The sequence below is a fragment of the Catharus ustulatus genome, chromosome 1 (genome assembly GCF_009819885.2).
Source record: "Catharus ustulatus isolate bCatUst1 chromosome 1, bCatUst1.pri.v2, whole genome shotgun sequence".
NCBI lineage: Eukaryota > Metazoa > Chordata > Aves > Passeriformes > Turdidae > Catharus > Catharus ustulatus.
The window spans coordinates 31,187,244-31,200,604 of record NC_046221.1 but is presented as its reverse complement, the minus strand read 5'-3'; positions in this window follow the sequence as shown (position 1 = coordinate 31,200,604).

Below are 13,361 nucleotides of genomic sequence, written 5' to 3'. Positions count from 1 at the left end.
CTTTTCTCCATTGTGTGTTTTGATTTTAATATTTAAGTGAAGACATATCTAATTATAAAATAGTTTGGCTATAAATAAGTTTTTATGACTGAACTATGGAATGTATCCACAGATATTAAAAGTTTTTAATTAGACTCTGGTTTTTATATGAGAGGTCTTCCATGCTAGTTTCTATAGCAAAATATTTTAGAAATACCAACATTCCCCAACAGTTCCATAAAAGATCACAAACTCCACAAAAGTTTCCAAATTCTTATTTTGTATATGCACCATTACACGAAAAAGCTACTGGTGTTTGCCTTTAAAGCAAAAGCTTCATGCATGAATGATGATTACTTCCCCAAATGTCCTCCATAATTACTTTAAAAGAGGTAAATAGTTGTCCTTATATTTCTTAGCATTTTAGAAGTTGGAAAATCTATTGCAAAATGAAATGTCCATCAATTCAAGTAAGTAGAGCAATAAATCAATCTCTTTTTCTCCTAATTTCTATATTACATGCAGTTGCACATAGAAGAAAGCTTTAGTACTTCATCAAGCATTTTGAATATATTTGCATACAGAATAACCAGAAAAGACCAAATTACAAATTACAACTTAGAACACATTTTTAGAGTAGTTATAGCCTATGCCAAATGGAGAACGTCTTTTCTATGCAAACAAAAAAAAATCTAAAAGTAGTATGTGACTGTAGAACTGCTGTTGCTATGGATGTTCTCAATGTCCTCCTCAACATCTGATTCTAGTTAAGATACACCATTAATATTCAAGGACAATATATAGATACATTAATTTGTTAATCAAAATTTTAAAAAATCCTAAATTATTTTTATAAGCGTTAAGTTGTAATTTTTAAATTCACTTTTATGTTATTACATCATTTCTTAAAGCTTTCTCTTTGACCGCAAACAAAGAAACTTTATGTAAGTGTAGAGGTTTCAAGAAAATAAAAATAATATAAGCCCCAGAAATCTGACAAAAATACCACAGACCTGTGTGATACTGAGAAAATTTATTCTGTCATACAGAATTTCAATTCAAAGTATCGGTAAAATGGGGAAAAAAACAACAACACAGTGGTAAAGTATCAAAGGGGGCACGCCCTTGCAGATTCCTTTAAGCCATTAGTGCTCTGGAGACCTTTGAAGGTGCCTGGCAGCACCAAGTCTCTGTTAGTCCAGGGGGATTGGGCTATGACTTCAGAGGTGAAAATGAGCTGAGAAGCTTCTGCAAATCTATCTTTGGATGTTTCAATTAATTATCTCACTGCCATGCACTACAGAGCATCCCAGAGGGTGGAGGACAGGGTAGCAGGGCTGGATGTTCCTGAAGGACACTGCCTATTAGGTGCTGCTATCAGCAGGCAACAAACATCTACACAGGCTGGATGGAGGCAACAGGTACCCTTTAAAACTCTTCAAGTACAGTAATTTCACGAATACAAGCCGCACCAATTTGACTAAGATTTTGCTCCTAAACCGGAAATGCGGCTAATAATCAGGAGCGGCTAATACAACCTCAGAAGTGCCTGCCAGAGTGCTGAGCCGAGCAGCTGCAAAGTCGGCATTTTGCGATTGTTACAAATCGCTACTCTGTTGCACCGCGGGTGGAGCCTGGCTCCGTGTAGGCAGCACGGGGGGCGGGGAGAGAGGCGGGAGAGCTCTCTTTCCTCCTCTGCCACAGCCCAGGGGAGAGACGGGGGGGGCCCGGCGCCGCCATTGCCGCGGCCCGGGGAGGAGAGGGGGGACCCGGGCCGGCCCTACCGCGGCCCGGGGAGGGGGGGGGGAAGCCGGCGCCGCCATTGCTGCGGCCCGGGGAGGGGGGGGGAAGCGCCCGCCGCCATTGCTGCGGCCCGGGGAGGGGGGGGGAAGCGCCCGCCGCCATTGCTGCGGCCCGGGGAGGGGGGGAAAGCCCGCGCCGCCATTGCTGCGGCCCGGGGAGGGGGGGGAAGCCGGCGCCGCCATTGCTGTGGCCCGGGGAGCCGACGGGAGCCCCGCGCAGCCATTGCCGCGGCTCGGGGAGCCCACGGGGTGCTTTGTCCCCGCCCGCCGCCGCCGCGGCAGGAGCGGGGAAACTCCGTCCCTGCCCGCCGCCGGCGCCACGGGCGCGGGAAAGCTCCCTCCCCGCCCGCCGCCGCTGCCGTAGGAGCAGGGGAAGCTCCGTCCCTGCCTGCCACCGCGGGGCAGCGCCGACCCGGGGTGACCGAGCCCAGGGGCAGCGGCGGCCGGCCCCGACCGGCAGCACTGTGCTGGGCCACCTGGCCCCGTCAGCGGCCCCTAGCGGGCCGAGCCTGCACAGCCTTAGCTCAGCCAGTAAACCCCGCCCTGCCGTGGCTCTGTTACTAATTGCACGCGGGTCCTCGCTGCGAACGACAGAGCGGCTTATATTCGTGTGCGGCTTATCTATGGACAAAAACCGAAATATTTGCCAACACCCAGAGATGCGGCTTATACTCAGTGCGGCTTGTATTCGTGAATTTACTGTAATTTCATGGAGCTGGGTATTCCAGAGATTTAACAGCTGTAACATCAAAGGCTGCACATGAATGGAGGACTTGGAAACGCTCCCAAGGTTGGTAAAGAAAAAAGAAATAAAACCAGACAGCTATGCATCTTGAATATCTTAACACGCATCACGCGGTTTAGGTATCAGCCAAAAAGTCCCTCCTCTGAGATAATTATACAGGGTGGCCCCAAGGTAGCTTCTCTAGTGTCTAATAATGTATGCACTTGCACAACAACTTTTTCTTTAACAAGAACGCTGATAAGATTTCCTTATTTTACTTGGCCATTTTCCAAGCCCTGTAGGAACATACTTATTTTTAGAACTATGGTACTAAGTTAATTTAGCTGGAATTAGCCAAAGGGCTCAAAAGCATTAATGGAAAGCAAAGAGATAAACATGCATGTGTGCATGCATTCAACACACACACACACACATTTGAGCCCACACAGGCATTTTTGTTATCTTATAAAAACCAATTTGAAAATACAATTTAAAACACACCCTTCAGCAGTATTTTGCATATTATACAACAACAAATACATTAAAAACAGCTGATGCTTTATTTGGTTTGGAAAATATCCCTATTTCTCATAAAAACCAAAATTGAGCTATAGAATTAGGCTTATATAGGAAAAAAAGATTATTTTTATAGTCCCAGCAAGATACTTTAACTATATGCAAGTCCCAACATAATGAAAGATTCCCTATTTGTCAAGTAACAGCATGGTGGTCTGTAATAAATACTAATATAATATAACATGCCAGAGATCAAAGCCTCAGTAATAAAAGATACAGAATAACTCATGAAATCATAATTACTGTTTTGATTTAATCCAGGCAGTTTGCTTAAAGCGTTTTTAAAGACATGCAAGCATTTCAAAGAAAACAATTTTCTAAAAGCAAAACAGGAAATAATCTGGTTCCCTGTCCTTCCTCTTTTTATATTGTGGCACACCTATTTTTGATATTATATAAAAAGCCCATATCCAACTTATCTATTAATTCCCTCATCACAGTTTTCCTTCAGTACTACTGTCAACTGCATCCTATTGAAGTGGAAATAGGTTTCTTTAGCACAGGTTTGTGCTTAGTATCATATAAGCTATAACATGATTAAAATGTGCAGTCATTTAAGATGCAAAACTCAAACACAGTTTTGCAGAATCAGGTCATGATTATACAGCCTGTTTAATGTGATTAAATCCTGCTGATTACATGCAAAAATGGGTGCATGTGCTCTTTAATAACTTGCCTGGCTGTGCCCACTCAAAAGCCTCCCTGCTTGTAGCAGCATTAAGGAAGATGCTGGGAGTGAGCAGCTGGGCACATGACAAGACAGAGTCAATTTATGTCAGGTTAACTTGACTGTGAGCCATCACTGCAGCCTCTTATTTGCAAGTTATCATTATAGAGGTAGTTTTGCTTATTTCTATGAAGCATCTCGTACAGTTGGGGTACCTTAAAAAAGTGAATTTTCCTTGTAAATGTTGCCATTTTTAGATAAACAACTTAAAAATATTTATTACGAAGGAAGTACATTATTATTTATTAGTTCAACCATAGGATTTTAATGTGAAAACTGTCAAATCAATGCTAATGGCCTGCACACCTCAAAACTGTCCTTATGACAGTTTGTGGCCTGTATAACAAGTTGCATTTTACCTTGCTCTTGAAGACAAGCGTCTACCACCAAAATTGGTGAAGTCAGTGAAGATCTTAAACCTACTGCTTCCTTAATATTCTAGAAATATACATAATACATAAAAACTGGAAGCAAGAATAAATTTGGGGTCATTCACAACAGTAAATATAGCCCTACACATTGAAACTGAGACTATTGGAAAAAGATATATCTGTGCCTAAAACCCTATGAGTTCCAATCAGTAATCACACTAGTAGGCATATGCACCTGAGCCAACAAAATGCTATCTTAAAACAGCTCAACTCTTAAAATTAAATGTCATTCCTAATTGGATAACAAATCACAAAATGCCACTCAAACTATTTCATTCTCTATATTTAAAAAGATTTTTTGCATGCCTTTTGCAATCTTTTAATCAGCAACTCTGTACTTTACATACATGATGAGTGTGTTAACTCCAAAGAAAGAAAAAAGGAAAAGGTTCTATGGAAAAAAATAGTTTTGATTTCTCTAGCTTGAATGCAGAACTCCAATTCATTCTAGATTAATTCCAATTCATTGTAATTAATTTCACCATTGAACTTTCTCTAGATATAATGTAAAAGTTTAAGAAACAGTTTGCAAAGGCTTTGCCAACTTCTGTGTAACTAGCCTAATCCCAGCTATGTGGACCCCGATGAATCAATGCAATTCTATTCACCTCTCACCTAAGGTAAGGATTTTTCCTTATCCTCACAGAAATAAATGTCCTTGTGGAACAAAGCTCTATCTCTTTATAGTTATTTTTGGATAAAGACTGCTAAAGAGGTCTTCTGTGTGCTGGAAATCTCCAGATTTTGGAGAAGACTGATCACATCTTTTTAAATATTAATCAGCCTGTGGAGTACTGTTTGGAATAGAGCTACCCAGTCAGTAGCAGGTGGCAGAAGATGTCTAAATGTGCTTTGGTCACAATCCTACAGACACTTTAACATATTTGAGTTAAAATTCTGTGCATTGAGTGATCATAAAAGTTATTCCCGTAGTAAAGTTAACAGATGCAAAAGTTTTTGAGGGCTTAAAGCATTAGGTGTAACCAAGATGGAGAGGTTTGAATCCAGCAGTAGCACAAACTAGAAATGCTTTTTTTTTTTCTACTTACCCAGTTTTCTATGACTTTAGGATTCACATAAGTAAGCATTTCTGTTCCAAGAGGAAGGACGAAAATTTGCTTGCCTACAGCAGAATCTTCCATCATCTCATGGCTCAGGCACATGTCTTCACAGATGGCAGCTTTAGGTCAAGCCACAAAACCCTCCCCAGAACCTGCTACAGTGAACGCTACTTGATTTATCCATTTAAAGCTGTTTCATATTTATTGAACACAGTTTAAAGTTACAGAGAAAACATATCCTTTCCCCATTAGTGAGACTATTCTATCCAGAAATGCTTTTGGTAGCTACCATCAGCCTTATCCCAGAGCACATTTCCTCTCAGAGACAGAAGCTCTTTGGTTTGAGGGAGGGGCAGAAGATGGATGGATCCTGGCAGCTTGCTCACTCCCCTGGGACGGTACTTTCCCCAGGTGGCAAGGAAAAGACATATTCATGCTGAGCTGTGAGAAAGAGAGGTATTTCTGAAAGGAATGTGGAGTTGTTGCCACACCAGGGGTTTAGGAACTGAAAGGAAGCATATCTCCCCTCTGAAAATGGAGGAATATGATTAAGAAAGTATTACATCTAGATATTGCAGGGTGAAGAACAAAAGAAAAAATAAAAATAGCACTGAGTGAGCAAAGGTACAGGTAAATGAACACTAGACTTTGCAATGAAGATGTTTATTTTCCACAGCTGGATGTAAATGGGATTGTAATTCTATTTTATTTTTTTTAATTAAACTTTCTTAACAAGTATGTTATTCTGACTTAGTTTTGTTCTTTCCCCTGATACCCTGTCTAACTGTTCATTGTGTGTTCATTGGACTGCTCCAGAAAGAAGCAAGAAAAGATCTAGTGCAGCTGATTTATGTTTTATAACTGGAAAATATTTGTTCCAGCCCTGTTCTTTGTCACTTCTGCCAGATAATTTGCAACTTAAATTGGAGATGCTGTTTGATTTTTTTAACTCTGGCTACACCTGAATGCATTATGTAAGTTTTTTGTTGCATCATTTATTGAGGAAGAACTTGATGTACCTAATTGTTTCTAACTGGCAAGTTTTTAATTTAATAGGTGGATAAAAATTCAAAATACTCCTGTTCAAATCAGTCATATATTAGGCTTGGACAGAACATATCTTTTCTCACCTCCAAAGCACTAGTGAGTTTGGAGTAACTCAGGCTTTTTCTGGCAGTTACCTGTGTAAATCCATAATCTCCATCACTATGATGACTAAGCAGATCTAAATTTTAACTCAAAACTGCATTGCAGACTCCTGTGCATAGCTGTTAAAGAGACTTTAGCTTAATTTTTACTTTGCAATCTCAACTTTGACTCCAGAATTGTCTGGGTCAAGTGGTGTTTATATTCAGTGTTTTCAAATAAAACCCCTGCGATTGTACTTTTGGTTTGAGGTTATATCTTTGACTGCAGCATCTGTACTGCTTCTAATATGGGACAGAGGTAAGCCTGAAGTACTGTATTCTCAGCCTGAAGAAAGTGATAGCTGTTGTTAAACCCACTGACATCAAGGAGAAAGGGAAAGACGGAACATGCATTTTAAGCTTACAAATTCCTTTCAAGTGTGCATTTCCAGAGGAACTATTTTAAGAAAGAACAGGAATTATCAGGAAATTATGGGATTTAGCAAGGAAAATTTTACCGCCCTACTTTAGGATATGCCTTTGCTGCAAGGATTAATGCTCAGGCATGCGAGTCACTCTGCAAAATCCTATCTAAGATTATGCCTTTGCTGATCCTTTGTGACCCTAGGTGTATTGCTGATGTCCTTATGTCAGCAGTACTGGCATACATGGTTTCAAATCTTTCACAATAATCTGTAGAGAAATGGGTCTGTCTTTCTGGGAACTGGATGTAAATTATGAGAAAGGAATAGTGGTGTTTAGTCCTCCTGGTAAAGTGAAGGAAGAATGCATACAATCAGGACTTTTTTTTCAAACAGTAACATTAGGGAAAAAAGACCAAACAAAAACAGAAAACCAAACTTGTGAAGAACTTAAGGAGAAAAACAGAATGTCAGAATTAAAGCCAACAAAACTTAGAAAAGTTAGAGGATTAAATCTTTATTCAAGGACACATCTGGTATATAAAATCCACCCAAATGAAATTCCTTGTAATGGCCTCTCTGACTATGTGTCCAAAAATGAGGAAGAGGAGTGCCTGAGGAACAGGTTTTTCTGGTGAAGGAAGGACTTGGTAGTCTTTGTAATAAATGAAAAAGAATTTGGCATTGACATAGGACCAGTTTTAAATGCTCCTTTAGAGGAGCAGACACTGATTTCAGTTGTAAAGTCCACAGGGGAGAGTATTGTGAGAGTCCCAGACAGCCACAGAAAATGCTGTTATTCAAAATAAGCGAAGAGTGTTGTATTCCTCTGCGCTCCCTCTTCCTAATGCATTACAAGCAGCATTTTGTTTCAAGCATTTGAAGTTACTGTGGCCATATCCAGTGGTCAAATTAAATATCTACATTTTGTACTTACATCAGTGTTTAAGAACAAACTGCTGTAAGTGGGCAGCAAAACAAATGAGCAGAAGAATGCAGACAATTCCCAAGGTGGCTTGAGAGGTCTGAATCTTCAACTCTGAGAGCACATAAAGTACTAATTAAGTCCTTCACACACAGACAAAAAGCAAATATCAGGGATGTACAATGGAAGGAAAGTATAATAAGCTCTCCAGTATTCTCAGTTTTTGCCAAGTCCTAAAGGTTTACTATAATTTATAATATTTAGCTTCTTTCTTAGAGTTTTTGTAGTGAAGTCATTTATTGCCAGAGGAAATAAGCTTTTAAAAGATTTTGTAGTGTTTATGATTGCAAAGCAAAGCCTGAAAATATGACTTGACAATTTCTTACAGTTTCAGGAGACACGGAAAACATCAACAATTTTCAGTTCCAATGTAATGATTCTTAGGGCTAATGGCTCTGAACACCTGAGGTTGCTGATATTGCACAGAATATTTATTTTACTTATAGCTATTCGATTCCTTTCATTTTCTCCCCCACATCCATCCCCTATAAGCAGATTAACTGTCCTAGAAATGTTGTTGATTATGGATCTGCCTTTACGACTCAGTGGAAAACATTACTCAAAAAAAAAAAAATTTAGACTCACTTCTTAATACCCCTCTGCTCAGATTTTTTGTTTTTGTTTTTGTTTTTTTTTTTTTTATTACAGTAATTTCACGACTATAAGGTGCACCCTTTTGACTAAAATTTTCCCCCAAACCTGGAAGTGCGCCTTATAGTCCGGTGCGCCTTATCTGATGGACAAAGTTCAGAAATTTGCCTACCCAGAAGTGAGAGCTGCGAGCTGTGGGGGGAACCGGCAGGGCCATGGCTGCCAGGTGGAGGCGGGGCCTCGTCCAGCAACCACGCGGGGGAGCTGGGGGCGGATCCTTGCTGCAAAAAAAAAAGATGCGCCTTATAGTCTGGTGCGCCTTATCTGATCTACAAAGTTGCGACATTTGCTGACTCCCCAGGGGTGCGCCTTATAGTCCGGTGCGCCTTATGGTCGTGAATTTACTGTAATTTCCTAACCAAGAACCTTTTGTACCATGTGTTAACTGCAGTACAGTTAGGCTTCTCAGATTTTCAGGATGATGTCTTCATCCGGATTTATGTAAAAAGGACACAAAAGATACCAATTTTGCAGAATACAAATATGGCAAATGATGCTAATTTTTTAAATGCATAATGAATAACTTTGCTTCCTATTTGTCTTTTTTATTATCAGTAGTAGTAGTTCTTATTTTTTTACTAGCTGTTAGTCTTCTAAGTAGATATTTCCTTGCAAAATGTTTTAGATATTTATTTTTTGGTCTCTGTGGCATTGAACATCCTACTTTTGCTGGTAAGTCACTGGCAAATTTCTGTATTGTTGTAACAATCACAGCGGCAGCATTACTGCAATTGCTACTGCAGCAGTTTGCAACCTGAAAGTTCAGGCCCAAACTCCTGCTGGGGACCTAAACCTAACCTCTGGAAGGATAACTATGATACAATGATACAAACAAATCCTGCTTTCTAGAAAAGTAAACTGAGTCTACTACTGCAACAGCATCACTGAACAAAACTAAAACCCATGTACACAAATTGTTTGCAGTACATTCTGAAATTGTGCATATGCATGCTTGACAGAATACCAAAAGTATCCTTTTGAAGTATCCTTTTGATGCTTTTTAGATCGATGGGCCCTTCTCATAGGCTAATCTACACTCAGGGGTTCAGATCTCAGAATTCTGAGAAACCATGTGAACCCTTTTGCAACGGGTAATTGTGGATACCAAGCTCAGGTAACAGCAAATAGTCTGAAGAGCAATAGAAATATCTTTAAATCACAGGTATGCTTTCACAGCTCTTGACCCACTTGAAAGGAGTGGGATCATTTACCACAACATAGAATAAAAATTCCATTTAACAGTTTTATCCACAAATTATCATATCATTCAGATAAAGAATTGCATTGGTGGTTTCCAAAGGAATTTTAAGAATTAAGATGACTTTTCTAAACAGTTGGTTGCATTCTACCTTGCTTGCCTTTGTATCAGCAGTGTACAAATGCCATGGGGAGCCTTCTGTTTGTGTGCAGTATTTTCACAGAAAATCCCCAGCCAGAAGCTAAGCACCTGATGACTAACATCTGTGTTACAATTCTGATATGACTCTAGTTGTGTTAGACTTCTGACAGACTTTGGAAAAAGACACCATAATTTTGAAAGTTCTCTTTGTATTAAAAATATAGCTTATCTTTATTCTAATACTTACTTAGACAACTAGGATTAAGCTGCTAATGCAAACATTGTGTAGCCTGTCTAGCTGCAGACAGCTGTTTGAATACGAAATGTTCACTTCACTGTAGCAAATATGTAAGCTTTAAAAAAAATCTCAGCCTCCGGTAAACAATTCTGAGAATATGAACATTGGGGAGATACTGCATCCTTATTGCAAAGGATGATGCAAGAATTAAAGCAGAAGCTTCTTAAGTAATTATTTATCTAATGCCTAACATCCACATCACATTGCTTCGAGTGGCCTGTTCACATACACCCTTGCATCTTCTGTCTGTGCTGCATCTCAGGGAAATAATGCTTAAAGTGAAGAAGATTTAATTAGAAATTACACTGTTGCCATCCTGACCAGAAACAAAACTTCTGATGAGACCACTCAGACCAAAGAGCTTAAAATCAGCAACATCCTGAAATAACGGAATATTCAAATTTCACATGTAAAAGATACTTTGAGTTCCCCTTTCAATCACATTGCTATGTAGACTTTTGGGGTCACGTGATCTTATTTGAAATGCAATGGAATGCAATCAGACAATTGCTCTTAAACAGTTATGACTTAACACTTGAAATATTTAACTTCTACAAATTCTACAGATCTTCTCCACCTCACCTTCTTCCCCAACAAAAGGAGTGAATCCCAAACTGAACAACCCTATGGAAACTCTAACCATACTGCCACAGCCTGAGGTATGAGCTGATGCGGCCACCTGAGCCTGGGCTAGCTCACTGGGGATACACGGGTGCGTGTGTGCCAAGTGTGGGGAACTACCCCAGCATAGGATTCCCTGGAGGCAGAACCTTTGAGCTAATTGCTCTACAGAGTGATCAGTGTCCGGGGTTGGGCAGAGGATGTGAGGGAGGCGCTCAGCTGCTGAGGTTCTAACATGGTTCACTGGGGTTGAAGGGTTCAGAGGCAAAGAGCCACAAGCACTGCTGTGCCCAGGATTAAATGCAGGGGCAAATCAAGGGATGGATACAAACAACTAACCAATAATGAATCCTTAGGGGAAGAGTGGAGGGCAGGGTCTTACAGAGTTGAAACCAATGACGGAAGCAGGGGCAGGAGAAAGGGTCCACAAGGGCCAATGGGGCATCGAGTAATAGGGGATTTCCATGGGGGTGGAGCAACTAGGGATTGGCCCAGGGTGGGACTGACAAGGAAGGTACTGGAACAATGGGCAAGGTTACAATAACAGATAGGGAAGGTGCTGGAACAAGGGGCAAGGTTACAGTGATGGACAAGGAAGGGGCTGGAGAAAGGGGCAGAAAATGCCAAACAGGGTAGTGTCGGGGCGGATACAACTTGGGGACAAACCAACTGGGGAAAACACAGGGGTACATAGGAACAATCCATTATAACAATGAACTGAATAGAATAAACACCTGGCTGAGCAATGAGCAGCTTAAACAAGAGAAAAGAAGTCAAATTTTGGTTTGCATCAGTTGTTATGGACAATCAGAACACATTACAGCATTCATAAGTAAAAGATCTTTCTAGATTGTAAAGAAAGGTACAGCAATTCAGGCTGGTTGATGTTAGAAACGGTCTTGTAGCCGCTCTAATGAAACTGCTTTGTAAAGCAAAATCGGTCTGTTGTTCTTTCAGTCCATCCCTCCCCCAACCCTGCCTGTAGTTTCCCATTTCCTTAGTCTTCACTTGTTTTCTTGTACAGGCCATGAAAACATATCCTTTTGCTCTCCAAATACAGGCTACTGTTCTTTCAGAGATTATTGTGATGGCAATTAGGTCACCAATTTCATTTTTCATAAACTGTTGAGCTAATAGTTATTTAGGTTGTGGAACTGCCCTCCTTTCAGGGCTGGAAAATAATTTGCACTCTTTTGTGCTTTGCTGGAAGTTGGCACAGTTGCTCTTTTATTGCTAAATCCTGCTTGTGTCCCTGCTTCTGTGTGTGTTGTGTTTCCCCCCTCAACTGTATTTTTGTGTCTTAACTTAGTGCACTTCCTATGCTTTACTTCACAAAATGTTTATAAACTTCTGGATGTAGAGCCTGATGGTAGTATCTCTGTCTCCTCCTGCAGTATTTCAGATTTTAATGCTGTGTTTATGCATCATTTCAGTAGACAGCCGCATGGCTCTCAGTGTCCCCTGTGGGATTTTGAAATGTGGATCTAGACCATCAGACCACTCCTTGAGCTTACAGTGAAAACTGTAATGAGTGCAAAGAACACTAAGATATTTGGCAACAGGTCGGAGTTGTTTTATAACTATGAAGGTATTTGTAGCTATCAGCTTTCAGGTATTCCTTCTAGATGAACTAAGCATTTGTCTAGGCCTAAGACAAAAAAAATCTGTGAGTATTTTAAGGATGGAGTGCAAACACTTTCTGCCAGGTTTGCCTTTGACTGCAGATATAAATACTTGCCCTAACACAGAACTTCACACCATGCTTGTGGGCTTGTGGAAGTGACATTAAAAATAAGGCGTGTGCTGCTCCGCCTGGGTGAGTGTGGTGCTAAAGTGGCTGCCCTGCTGCTGTTAATATGCTGGCTTGTTGCAGTGCCTGTCCCGAGCTGCATGTAATGAATGCAAAAGGGTGACATGGATAAAACTCTCTTATGAATGACTCATCAAGTCTAATGGAATTATTGTCACTTGAAGATGGGTTCAGGGAAACAAGTGTTCTAGTGCTTCTGGCCTATCCTCATTTCCAGATCTTTTCACACAAATTTAGAAACATCCTCCTTCCTATAAAAAAAAATTAAACATTTTTCCAGTTCATTATAAGAATGGGAACTGGCAACATAACTGCTGATTTGTTTTCTCTTCCTCCCAGCAGTTTTTCAAGAATTCCCAGATATCATCCTCTTCCCAAGCTGCTGTCCCTTCTCACCTCTCCTTTATGAGGCTGCCTTGAGTCTATGTGGTTCAGTTCTTCCTCCCAGCCTCACTCCTTGCTGTTGCAATTACACTGTCTTTTCCTTCTGAAGTTGAGATGATATTGACCAAAAATTAGAACAATGGATTCTAGCATTAGTAACAATTTGGAACACAATTAATGCTCTGCTGATTGCTGTAAAATCAGAGAACAGTTTTCAGCCGAAGTACTGGTAGGTTTATTCCAGCAGTACAAGAACAGAAGGTGCTTCCCAGATTTTTATGCTGTTGGGCTACCAAATCCCAAGCACAAGTAGGGGCAAATTCAATAAAAAGTATTAATTGTGATTTCATTTTGCTGGGAGATTTGTGTAAGATTTGCTCTTCTTTTATATCTAGCACACTTAGGATATATACATCTTTGCAAT